Source organism: Pan paniscus, chromosome 22 (assembly GCF_029289425.2).
Source record: "Pan paniscus chromosome 22, NHGRI_mPanPan1-v2.0_pri, whole genome shotgun sequence".
In the NCBI taxonomy this organism is placed as follows: domain Eukaryota; kingdom Metazoa; phylum Chordata; class Mammalia; order Primates; family Hominidae; genus Pan; species Pan paniscus.
Genome location: NC_073271.2, coordinates 10,890,939 through 10,904,688, shown reverse-complemented (window position 1 = coordinate 10,904,688; position 13,750 = coordinate 10,890,939).

Genomic DNA, 13,750 nt, shown 5'->3' with positions numbered 1-13,750 from the left:
TCTGGGTGCTCCCATGTTGGATGCATATATATTTAAAATTGTTATATCCTCTTGCTGAATAGATCCCTTCATCATTAACTAGTGACTTTCTTTGTCTCTTCTTACAGTTTTTGTCTTGAAATCTATTTTGTCTTATATAAGTATAGACACTCCTGTTGTTTTTTGGTTTCAATGGCACGGAAGATCTTCTCCCATCCCGTTATTTTCGGTCTATGTGTTTCTTTATAGGTGAAGTGTGTTTGTTGTAGGAAACAGACCAAAGGGTCTTGTTTTTTATCCATTCAGCCATGCTATATCTTTTTATTGAAGAGTTTAGTATATTTACTTACATTCAATGTTATTATTGATAAAGTAAGGAATTACTCTTGCCATTTTGTTGTCTGTTTCCTGGTTGTTTTATGATCTTCTCTTCCTTTTTTCTTTCCTTCCTGTTTTGCGCTAGTGAAAATAACTTTCTCTCTGGTGATATAATGTAGCTTCTTGCTTTTTATTTTTTGTGTATCCATTGTATGTTTTTTGGTTTGAGGTTACCATGAGGCTTGGAAATACTATCTTATAACCCATTACTTTAACCTGATAACAACAATGCTATTTGTATAAACAAGCAAAAAGAAAATGAATAACTCTATGTCTTAACTTCATCCCCCTGTTTTGTGACTTTTTGTTGTTTCTATTTATATCTTATTGTACTGACTATGTCTTGAAAAATTGCTATAGTTATTATTTTTATTGGTTTATCATTTAATCTTGCTCCTTAGGATAAAAGTAGTTTACACACCACAGTTACTGTGTTATAATGTTCTGTGTTTTTCTGTGTACTTACTGTTACCAGTAAGTTTTGTACATTCAGGTGATTATTTATTACTCATTAATGTCATTTTCTTTCTGATTGAAGTACTCACTTTAACATTTCTTATAGGACAGGTCTGATATTGATGAAATCTCTCGGCATTTGTTTGTCTGGAAAAGTCTTTATTTCTCCTACATGTTTCAAGGATATTTTCACCAGATATACTATTTTAGGGTAAAAGTTATTTTCCTTGAGCATGATAAATGTGTCATGCCACTCTCTCCTGGCCTGTAAGGCTTCCACTGAAATGTCTGCTGCCAGACATATTAGAGCTAAAAGCAGCAAGAGAAAGGAAACAAATGACATAAACATAATCATAAGTTATTTGTTTCTTTTCTGATTGTATGTTACTTGTTTCTTTTCTCTTGCTGCTTTTAGAATTCTTTGTTTATCCTTGACCTTTGGGAGTCTGATTATTAAATACCTTAAGATAGTCTTCTTTGGGTTAAATCTGCTTAGTGTTCTATAACCTTCTTGTACTTGCATGTTGATATCTTTCTCTAGGTTTGGAAAGTTCTCTGTTATTTTCGCTTTGAATAAACTTTTTACTCCTATCGCTTTCTCTACCTTCTGTTGAAGGCGAATAATTCTTAGATTTGCCCTTCAGAGGCTATATTCTAGATCCCATAGGTGTGCTTCATTGTTTTTTATTCTTTCTTCTTTTGTCTTCTCTGACCATGCATTTTCAATAGCCTGTCTTGAAGGTCACTAATTCTTCTGCTTGATCAATTCTGCTATTAAAGGACTCTGATGCATTCTTCAGTATGTCAAATGCATTTTTGAGCTCCAGAATTTCTGCTTGATTCTTTTTAATCATTTAAATCTCTTAGTTAATTTACTGAATAGAATTCTGAATTCCTTCTCTGTGTTATCCTGAATTTATCTGAGTTTCCTCAACACATCTATTTTGAATTCTCTGAAAGGTCACGTCTCTGTTTCTCCAGGATTGGTCCCTGGTGCCTTATTTAGTTTACTTGGTGAGATAAGGTTTTCCTGGATGGTGCTGATGCTAGTAGATGTTTTTCAGTGTCTGGGCATTAAGGAGGTTAAGTATTTATTGCAGCCTTCACTGTCTGGGGTTATTTGTAGCTGTTCCTCTTGGGGAGCCTTTACAGATATTTGAAAGGACTTGTGTTTTGTGATCTAAGCTCGATCTTCTTTAGGGGACTCCCCAAGCACAGTATCACTGTGGTTCTTGCAGACTTGTAGAAGCACCTCCTTGGTGGTTTTTGACCGAATCCAGGAGAACTCCCTGGATTACCAGTCAGAGATTCTTGTTCTCTTTTGTTACTTTCTCCCAAACATACAGAGTCTCTCTTTGTGTTCTGAGCTACGAAAAGCTAGAGGGGGAGTGACACTGGCACCCCTGTGGCTATCACTACTATGACTATGCTGGGTCAGACCTGAAGCCAGCGCAGCACAGGGTCTTGCCCAAGATCTGTAACGACTCCCCAGCTACTTCTTGTACTGACTCAAGGCCCTTGGCCCCTACAATGAGTAGATGGCCATTCCAGCCAGGCCTGTGTTCTTCCCTTCAGTGTGGTGAGATCTCTGAGGCCCCAGGTGGATTCAGAAATGCCATTTGGGAGTCAGGAACTAGAGTCAAAACCTTTGAAGTCTACCTAGTCTTCTATCACATTGCAGCTGATCTGGCACTCAAACCACAAGATGCAGTCCTTCCCACTATCTCCTCCCCTTTCCAAAGGCAGAGGAGTTTCACTCTGTAGGCACTACCACCCCAAGTCACAGGGAGTACTGCCACACTACGGCCAATGTTCCCATAAGGCCCAAGGTCTCTTAAGTCTGCTTGTTGTAAATGCTGCCTGGCCTCTCTTCAGGGAAGTGAGCTCCCCTCTGGTCCAGGGCAGGTCTAGAAATGCCATCCAAGAGGCAAGTCCTGGAATAGGAGACCCTTAGAGCCTGCTTTGTGCTCTACCCCCCTGTGGCTGTGCTGGTACCTAAAGTGAAAGACAGAGTCCCTTCACTTTTCCCTCTGCTTTTTGCAAGCAGGAGTTTTTCCAAAAACAATAGCTGGTAATATCCTGAGTCTTACTTGAAGCCAGCAAGTCTCAGAGGTTCACCTGAGACCTCAATATAGTACCTGGGACTTTCTGCTGATTATTCAGGGTCCAAGGGCTCTTCAGTTAGCAGGTGATAACTACTGCCAGGACTGAGTCCTTTCCTTCAATGTGTCTGGTCCTCTTGTGGCCCAGGGTGTGCCTAGAAATGTCATTTGGGAACTAGTTCCTGGAACAGGGGCCTAACAACTCTGGCTGGTGCCTTATCATGTTGTGGCTGAGCTGCTATCCCAGATGCAAGACAAAGTCCTCCCCACTCTTCCTTCTCTTCTCCTCAACTGGAAGGAAGGGGTCTCTCTTCGAACCTTGAGCTGTGCAGCCTGGGTTATGGGTGGGGGGACGCCAGCACTCCCTTAGCTGCCCCAGCTGGTGTCTCAGTATGTTCTATGCCCCCTCAGTTCACTGTCTCTGGGCCTAGTTCAGCATTAGGACTCGCCCAAGAGTTGCAGTCCTTATGGACTAGACTGCCTTTCAAGTTTACCTGGAGTTACTCAGCTACACTGAGTGCTGTAGCTCTCAGTGGTGAGGTTTGCAGGCACTCAAGTTCAGAATGCTGGGATCAGTGATTCTCTTCTGGCTCAGGCTAGTTTAAATGCTCCCTCTGTGGGCTAACGTCAACTAAGTTTGGTTCAGATTTCCTTTCTTCTCTAATAGTACAGCACTGAGTTCAATGGCTCACAATTGCTGTGTTCTTCCCCCATCACCCAGAGATGCTGTCTGCATCACTTTGCCACTGCCAGGGGTGACATAAGGGTGACATCAGTGATTTAGGACAGCTTTTTCTATCTCTTCAGTGCCTCTTTCTGCTATATGATGTGAAAACCAGGTACTGTGAGTGCTCATCTGATCGCTGGTTCTTAGAAAGGTGTTTTTTTCTCTAAAGACACTTATTAACTTGGTGTTCTTGCAAGGGTGTGTGCGGTCAATTGGTGGAGCTTTCTTTTCTGTCATCTTGCTCCTACCAGGGAATTTTATACATCATATATCTTCATGTTAATTGTTAGTGTCCTATAATTTCTGCTTGAAGAACTCTGTTAGCATTACTTATGAGATGGGTCTAGTGGTATTGAACTGTCTCACTTATTGCATGTTTGGAAAAACTTTTATTTCTACTTTATTTTTGAAGGACATCTTTGTTAGATGTAGTCTTTTTGGTGGATGATATTTTCCTTTTAGCACTTTGAATATATCATCCCATTGTCTCCGGGCTATAAGGTTTCTGCTGAAAAATCTGCTTATACTCTAATAGTCATTCCTCTGTATGTGCCATGTCACTTTTCTATTGCTGCTTTCAAATTCTGTCCAACTCTTGACAATTTAATATAACGTGTCTTATTAACTCTTGACAATTTAATATAATGTGTCTTATTAACTCTTGACAATATAATATAACGTGTCTTATGCTAAAGGACTCTTTGTGTTGAACCCATCTGAGGACTTTTGAGTTTCACAGTTTGGGATGTCCATATCTCTGCCAAAATTAGAAAGTTTTCAGCCATTGTTCTTTAAATAAACTTTGTTGCCCTCTCTCTCTCTTCTCCCTCTGAGATTTCCATAATGCACACATCAGTTTGCATAGTGGCGTCCCATAAATCTCATAGAATTTCTTCACTTTTTTCTTTTTTCTTCTCTAACTAACTAGATACAGGTTGAGTATCCCTTATCTGAAATTCTTAGGAACAGAGTGTTTTGAATTCTCAAGACAATTGAAAGGGTGAGACACTTGCATGGGGTTCATCCTTGCAAGAACACCAAGTTAACAAGTATTTCTTGGATTTTGGATTATTTGCATTATACTTACTGGTTCAGCTTTCTTAACCCAAAAATGCTAAATCCTAAATGCTCCAATGAGTGTTTCTCTTCAGCATCATATTGGCATTCAAAAAGTTGCAGATTTTGAAGCATTTCAAATTTAGGATTTTCAGATTAGGGATACTCGACCTGTAATTTCAAATGACATGTCTTCAAGATTACAGATTCTTTCTTTTGCTTGATTAAGTCTGCTTTTGACTCTTGTATTTTTCATTCCATTCATTGTATTCTTCAGCTCTAGAATTTCTGCTTGGTTCTTTTTATAATTTCTATTTTAAAAGAAAATTATTTTAAATTCCTTTTCAGACAATTTTAAAATCTCTGTTTCTTTGAGGTCAGTTACTTTAAAGTTATTTTGTTCCTTTAGTGCTGTTGTTTCCTTGCATTTTCTTGTTTCTTGTGATTTTGTGCTGATGTCTATGCATTTGATGGAGCAGTCATCTCTTCCAGACTTTAAAGACTGGTTTTAATGGGTAAAGACTTTCACCTGCAGGTGGGTGCAATGGCACTGATTGGGTAGCTCTGGTTCTAAAAAAATGTAGCCGTGTAGTCTCTGTGTGGCTCCATCAGCTGAGGTCAGCATTAATGAAGACTGCAGAGGCATCAACAGCTAAAGTTTCAGGTGTTTGTGGCAGTGGCATTGGCAAAGTGGACTGTTAGGGTCCTCAGTAGCAAAGACTCTTGGAGTCCTCTTGCTCTCCTTTTCCCTACTGGGGGGAAACCAAGCCAAGAGGATCCCTTTTGGTGTCAAGTCTAATGTGGACTGCAGGCAGCCACAGTGGCACTAGGTTCCAGGATACAGGTGCTCAGAGCCACTGCAGAGCTGGCTTCCTGGGCTCAGGCACTTGTGAACTGCCATGGCACCTGGGTCCTGGAGAGCAAATTGATGTACCAAGGCACTGGCATGCACTTATCACCCATGTTGCCAGGGTCTAGGACTTTGGAGCTTATTTCAGTGGCTTGGGCCTGGGGATATATGATATAATGGTGGCTTGAACCCTGAGAGACAGGCACAGAAGAAGCACAGCCTAGGGGTAAAGGGGTCCTCTGGCCACTCAGGTCCTGGAGGGTGGGGCACAGCAGCAACTCTAGTTCCATGGATGTCAGAGCACAACCGTGATTCTGGTCCAAGGGGCAGGGAGCAGCGTAGTAGCACTTGGGCACCTGGGGAGACACATTACTGTGTTGGCCCAGGCCTTAGAGCAGCAGTGAGACCCTAGGGACTTGTGGACATAACAGTGACTTAGGCTTCAGGGTTGGTATGGCTCCACAGCAGCTCTGCCCCAAAGGCTAGGGCACAGTGGCAGTAAGGCCCATGGAATTGTGGGGTACAGCTGTAGCTCAGGCCCTGAGAGCCAAGTGCAGCACGGTGGTGACTCCAGTCTCTGTGAAGGCAGAGTATTGCCACAGCAAGGGCTACAAAGGATGGAGCTCAGTCGTGCTAAGCCCCCTGGTATGTCAGGACGCAGTGGGAACTCTGGCTCTGAGGGGCATGGTACAGCAGCAACATGACCCCAGGATGGACATTACCCTGTAGGAGCTCAGCCACAGAGGGTGGGGCACAATGGTGACTCAGACTCCAGGCAGTCAGGACACAGCACAGCAGCAACTCCAGTCCCTGGGAAGATGGGATACCAAAGAAGCTCAGGCCCTGGGAACAGTGCACAGCACAGTAATGGCACCAGTCCCTGGGATGGTGGGATGCAAGGGAACCTCAGGTTCTAGGAGGTTGAGCACAGCATAGAGGCAACTCTGGTCCCTGGAAAGGTAGAATGCCACAGCAGCTCAGGTCTTAAGTCATGGGACAGCACAGCGTGACTCTAATTCCTGGGAGGCAGGTGGTAAAGCAACTCAAGCTCCTGGGTGTAGGTCTCAGTGCAGTGGCAACTCCAGTCTCTAGGAAGGCAAGGTGCCTCAGCAACCCACACCCTGGGGAGACAGGGCACTGTGGCAGTAAGGCTGCTGAAAAGGTAGGGCACAGTGGGGACCCAGGCTTATGGCAGCAACCTAGGCCCAGAGATAGTGGCACGCTGGGCAACCCAGGCTCCAGGTGGTGGGATGCGGTGACAGTAAGACCCTAGGCGTGTAGGGAAACAATGGCTACTCAGAACCTAACAGCAGGGTGCAGCACAGCGGCAACTCCAATTCTAAAATGTCATGAAACCACGGTAGCTCAGCTCATGGGACAGAAGGCACAGTCTTGGCTCTTTCTCATGGGTAAGTGTAGCAGCATGGACTCCAGGCAGCTCCCTGTGTTGGGCTCAGGACTGGTGAAGACTGCAGGGGTATCCATTGGTGAGCACTGCTGGTGTCTGTGGTAATAATGAGGGCCACTGGGATCTTCCTTCTCACCCTTTCCATGCAGAAGGCAGTACCTCTTGCCTCTGAGATAATCCAGACTGGGCAATGGAGTGGCCCAGACAAGGTGTTTCCCACCCTATTCTATGCAGCCATGCTAGGTTGCTCTGCTCCACAGGGTTTGCGCTACTCCTTCGCTATATTCCAGAGCTCCCCCTTCGTTATTTTATTTGTCATGTAGTTGTTTATTCATTATTTTGTGAAAGAAATGAGAATTAGGACCTCCTTGTTTGATATCTTGCAGATATTATTTCCTTTTTCTTCTTTTTGAATAAACTCAATTGATAAATGGTTTTGTTTTTTCACCTCTTCTTGAGGTATAAACTACATATAGTACATTAAATTTTAGAAATTGTAGCATACAATTTTTATATGTCTATATACCTGTGTAACCACCACACTGATCAAAATATAGAACATTTATGAGCCCAGCAAGTTTCCTTGTTGTCCTTTCCTGTCAACACTTTCTGCAAAAGTAACAAAAGTATTCTCCCCTCTACCATAGTAGATTAGTTTTCCCTGTGTTTAAGTCCATTTTGTGTTTCTATAACAGAATGCCTAAAGCAAGATGATTTATAAAGAACTTCTTTTATAAATAATTTATAAATAAACTTCTTTTATCTTATCAGGTAAAAGATAATTTATAAAGACACTTCTTTTACCTTATCAGTTGTTCTTAGGAACAAGTGAAACTTTTATTTCCAATAAATTCTATTTGATTTTTTTAAAGCAGTATTTTCTTCCTATTGCTTCAATTTCTTTGTTTGCATCTTAAAACAGAACCTTATTCTACAGTCTTCTCAGATTATTCTATTATACAAAATTCTAGAAGTTCTACTTCCCCTTTTTTTAATCTCCTCTTGTGTTTTGAGCTATTTTGCGGGAGGATTTCCATGTGACCTGAATCTTGTACTCTAATTCCAGCATAGTTTCGCAAAGCCTTCTGCAAGAGATTCAAGAGTATCCCCCACCCAAGACCAATTTTTATGTTAATTCTTCAGCTTGGAGTGTCAGCGTCAGCAGTAAAGTGTAAATTTGGCTCCTTAATTTGTAAGCTGTAGAACCAGGGGTTTTGATTTCTCAGAAAAGACCACTCTTGTTGGGTTTCATTTTTATTTTCACTCAGGTCCCAGATAGAAAAATCCCCCTTGTTGCCCTGTACTAGCAGATGTTTTCCTCTTTTCTCCCCTTAATATATAATTTTTCTCAATGGGATAGCTCTTCAAGAATTTTGGCTTGTGTACTGATCTTAGATCCAAAGGCCAGTCAAATCCTAGACTTCATATCCAGCCCCTGAAAAAGTCTTAAAATAGAACTCTTCAGTTACAAGGACTGAGACCCTCATAAACTGCATGGTGAGTTTATGCACCTAGCACTCTGGGGATCAGTTGCCACCTCATTTTTGGCACATAACATTTTCCTTTCTTCTTTTGAATTCATCTGTGCATTTAAAACTTATTACATTTTTGTTTGCAGGAAGATAATCTTTTTTTTTCAACTTAACAGAAATCTTTTCTATCATGGTTCTGGAGGCTGGAAGTCTGAAATCGAGATGTCAACAGGATTGTTTCTTTCTGAGAGCTGTGAGGGAAGGATGTGTTTCAGTCCTCTCTCCTTGGTTGGAGATGGCTCTTCTTTCTGTGTCTTCACATCATCTTCCCTGTGCATGCCTGTGTCCAAAGATCCTGCTTTATGAAGGCAGCAGTCATACTGGATGAGGGTGAACCCTGGTGAAAACATCCTAACTAATTGCATCTGCAATTACCCTATCTTCAAATAAAGTCACATCCTGAGATACAAGGGGGTAGGACTTTAACCTGTGAAATTTGGGAGACATAAATCCATAACAAGGCATGTGGAGGCAATAGGGGGCCTTGGAAAGACTGAGGATAATCATTTTTTGTGTGTTCATTTATTTATTTAGTTTTTCCTTGGGCATTCTGCTGGGAGTATCCCATTTAAGAAATTTAAGGGGTAAGCCCATTAATTCCCTTTTTGCACATTGGAATACAAACTAGTGTCACTTTAAGGAAGGACTCCACCAGAGGCACAGAACAAGAATCTTGAAAACTCATTTGCAAAATATTTCACAGAAAATAGAAAAGTGTTCAAAATGTGTTTTGCTCCAATACTGCTTTCACATGCAAAGTGGTACAAAAGTTGGATTCTTTATTTTCATGCGTCTACATATATATTAATTTATGCACATTGACTAGAAAATTTGCACATTATTGGTTCAGTGCTCCTGATTATTTAATTGTTTTCAAGTATATAATACAATGTGTAGGCCGGGCATGGTGGCTCACGCTTATAATCCCAACACTTTGGGAGGCCGAGGTGAGTGGATCTCCTGAGGTCAGGAGTTCGAAACCAGCCTGGTCAACATGGCAAAACCCTGTCTCCACTAAAAATACAAAAACTAGCCAAGCATGGTGGCACATGCCTGACGTTCCAACTACTCGGGAGGCTGAGGCATGAGACTCTCTTGAATCTGAGAGGCAAAGGTTTCAGTGAGCTGAGGTCGTGCCACTGCACTCCAGCTTGGGCAACAGAGTGAGACCCTGTCTCAAAATATATACATATAAAATATATAATATATATAAAATATATAATATATATGCACAATGTGTTGTCTATGATTTTCTAGAATATGCCTTCTGTAAAATAAAATAAAAATAGTACAGGAAATATGACTTTCAAAAAGGAATAGAAACTGGTATCATTTTTTTCCCATGATTTGATTTACAATATTTCAAAACATTCACATGATTGCACTCTCCTGAAATGTGGGATTAGGGAGGGTGTGAAATCAAAAAAATAGAAGAGGAGAGAACAATTTTTTTCTTGGAAGGTTGACTTTCTGTCTTGCTTCCAGGCTGATAAAATGATATATGACCCAAATGAGATCTCAGAGTCACTCCTGGATTTTTTATTCTTTGCTACTTAAATCTTTTCAAGTATGTTCCAACAACTTACTACACTGTTTAAATTGACATGTCTTAGCCCATATTGCATTCTGCAGAATAGGAATTTTTTTCAAATTTTTGTGAAATGCTGTGATGGTCACAAGACAAATGTGATATTAGTCTTGATTCCTTTTTCTAGAGCTAGATTCCTTTTTCTAGGTAGTTCATTTCACTGACCCGAAGGCAAACTTTGACCTAATTCTCTTGCTGTATGTGTCTGACAAGTGACTAAATGAATTTAATTGTATGGAGCTTGTATGAAGCCAGGAACACAAGGAAGCTAACTGGCCTGTAAAGCCCACCTCCCTGATCTCATTAACATTTTACGCAAACTCAAAATATGCTAAGCTGTGACTTCCTGCACAACTTACAGTGCACTAACGGAGTTTGTGTGAATTAAATCAATCTCAGCAGACCAGGGAGAGCAGGAAAGCTCAAAATTACATCTATTCTAAACAAACATTCTTTACACTAATAAGACACTTAGACAACTACAAGTTACATGTCAGCACAGGTGAGGGTAATATCTAGATGATGAGGCATGGCAATAGTTAGTAGTTTGGACTGCCTTAGAAGAATCATTTAACCAACATCAGCATGATCCTACATGTATTTTCAGGTTGTGTTTCAAACTCTTTTCTGATATATTTTCAAGACCACTCTTTTCTGATATATTTTCAAGACCAGGTGACATTTCAAAAAAGTTGGCTTTAAATTAGATGCAAAAATTAGAGATATTTATAAAAAGGAATTTATCATTACTACCTCATGCTTTTATAATAAAAGTTGCCTAAAACACACATTCTACAAATGTTATTTTCTTAGTGCTACTCTAAGTTTAAAAAGCAATATGACCACTCTTGCCTCATAGAGAAAGTAATTTAACTTATGAAGTAAGCAAAGAGATTAGAACCAACTAAAATTTCCAATTTTTTTCAAATCTAATGATGATCGTCTTACTCAATGTTTCTCCAAGGTTTTCACAGCACACTCCACAAGACCTAAATAAGCCTATGCATCTATTCACAGGAGCAGGCACATGTACACAGAAAACAAGTGCTAAAGGGAAAAGAAAAGTTATATTTCTGGAAGATCTCCTACTCTACACACTTATACACACACATGCAAATGATTCCTCTCTGCCCAAAAATAAACCTGGGAGTGATAAGTTATGGAAGATCTAATAAGAGAGTAGTGAGAAAAAAGAAGAGCAAACAGTTAAGAAGAAAACTGTCTGGAAATTTCAGAGTTATTTCATTCCACCAAGAATTAGTATGTCTCACCAAAAGGCTAACCTACCATGATCAAGTAGGCTTTATTCCTGGGATGCAAGGTTGGTTCAACATACACAAGGCAAGAAATGTAATTCATTACATCAATAGAACTAAAAATAAATTCTACCTGATCATCTCAATAGATGCATAAAATTCAACATCTCTTCATGTTAAAAACTCTCAACAAACTAAACTATGCATTGAAGGACCATATCTCAAACTAATAAGGGTCATCTGTGACAAGTCCACAGCCAACATCCCATGGAATAGGCAAGCTGGAAGCATTTCTTTGAGAACCAGAACAAGATAAGGATGCCTACTCTCACTACTCCTATTCAACATAGCACTGGAAATCCAAGCCAGAGGAATCAGAAAAGAGAAGAAATAAAAGGCATTCAAATAGAAAGAGAGAAAGTCAAACTCTCTTAGCAGATAACATGATTCTATACCTAGAAAACCCTACAGTCTCTGCCCAGAGGCTCCTAGACCACATAAGCAACTTTAGCAAAGTTTCAGGATACAAAATCAATGTACAAAAATCAGTAGCATTTCTATATAACAATAATGCTCAAGCTGAGAGCCAAATCAAGAACATAATTCCATTCATGATAGCCACAAAAAGAATAAAATACCTAGGAATACAGCTAATTAGACAGGTGCGAAAAATCTCTACAATGAGAATTACAAAGCACTGCTGAAAGAAATCAGAGAAGACACAAACAAATGGAAAAACATTCCATGCTCATGGATAGGGAGAATTGATATTGTTAAAATGGCCGTACTACCCAAAGCAATTTACAGATTCAATGCTATTCTTATCAAACTACCAACAACATTTTTCACAGAATTACACAAAACTATTCTAAAATTTATATGGAACCAAAAAGAGCCCAAATAGCCAAAGCAATCCTAAGTAAAAATAACTAAACCAGAGGCATCACACTACCCAACTTCAAACTGTATTACAAGGCTATAGTAACCAAAACAGCATGGTACTGGTACAGAAACAGGCACACAGACCAATAGAATAGAGTAGAGAACCAAGAGAAAAAGCCACACACCTACAACCATCTGATCTTTGACAAAGCTGACAATAACAAGCAATGGGAAAATGATTGCCTATTCAATAAATGGTACTGGGATAACTAGCTAACCATATGCAGAAGATTGAAACTAGACCCCTTCCTTTCACCATATGCAAACATCAACTCAAGATAGATTAAATAATTAAATGTAAAACCTAAAACTATAAAAACCCTACTAGGAAATCCTAGGAAATACCATTCTGGACACTGGACTTGCCAAAGATTTCATGACAAAGACTCCAAAAGCAATGGTAACAAAAACAGAAATTGACAAGTGGGATCTAATTAAACTAAAGAGCTCCTGCATAGCAAAAGAAACTATCAACAGAGTAAACAGACAACCCATAGAATGGGAGAAAATATTTGCAAACTATTTGAGAAAGGTCTAATATTCAGAATCTATAAGTAACTTAAACAAATCTACAAGCAAAGAAACCAAATAACTCCATTGAAAAATGGGCAAAGGGCACGAACAGACACTTCTTAAAAGAAGACACACAGAGCCAACAAGCATATGAAAAAAATGCTCAATATAACTAATCAATAGAGAAATGCAATTCAAGACCACAATGAGATACCATCTCACACCAGTCAGAATGGCTATTATTAAATGGTCAAAAATTAACAGATTTTGGAAGGTTGCAAAGAAAGGGGAAGACTTATAAATGCTGGTAGTAATGTAAATTAGTTCAGCCACTGTGGAAAGCAGTTTGGAGAGTTCTCAAAGAACTTAAAATAGAACTACCATTCAATCCAGCAATCCTATTATTTGGAATACACTCAAAGGAATATAAATTGTTCTACCATGAAGACACATGCACATGAATATTCATTGCAATGCTATTCACAATAGCAAAGACATGGAATCAACCTAGATGCCCATTAATGGTGGACTGGCTAAAGAAAACGTGGTATATATACACTGTAGAATACTAGGTAGCTATAAAAAAGAACAAAATACTGTCCTTTGAAGCAACATAAATGGAGCTGAAGGCCATTATCCTGAGCAAATTAATCCAGAAACAGAAAGCTAAATACTGCATGTCCTCACTTATAAGTGGGAGCTAAAACTTGAGTACACATTGACACAAATAAGAGAACAGTAGAAAACAGGGCCTACTTGAGGGTGGAAGATGGGAGGTGAGTGAGGATAAAAAAAAAAAAAAAAAAAACACTACCCATCAGGTACTATGCTTATTACCTGAGTGACAAAATAATCTGTATACTAAACCTCTGCAACACACAGTTTGCCCATGTAACAAACCTCCACATGTACCTCTTGAACCTAAAATAAAAGCAGAAATAAAAAAAAGAAAGAATTAGTGCC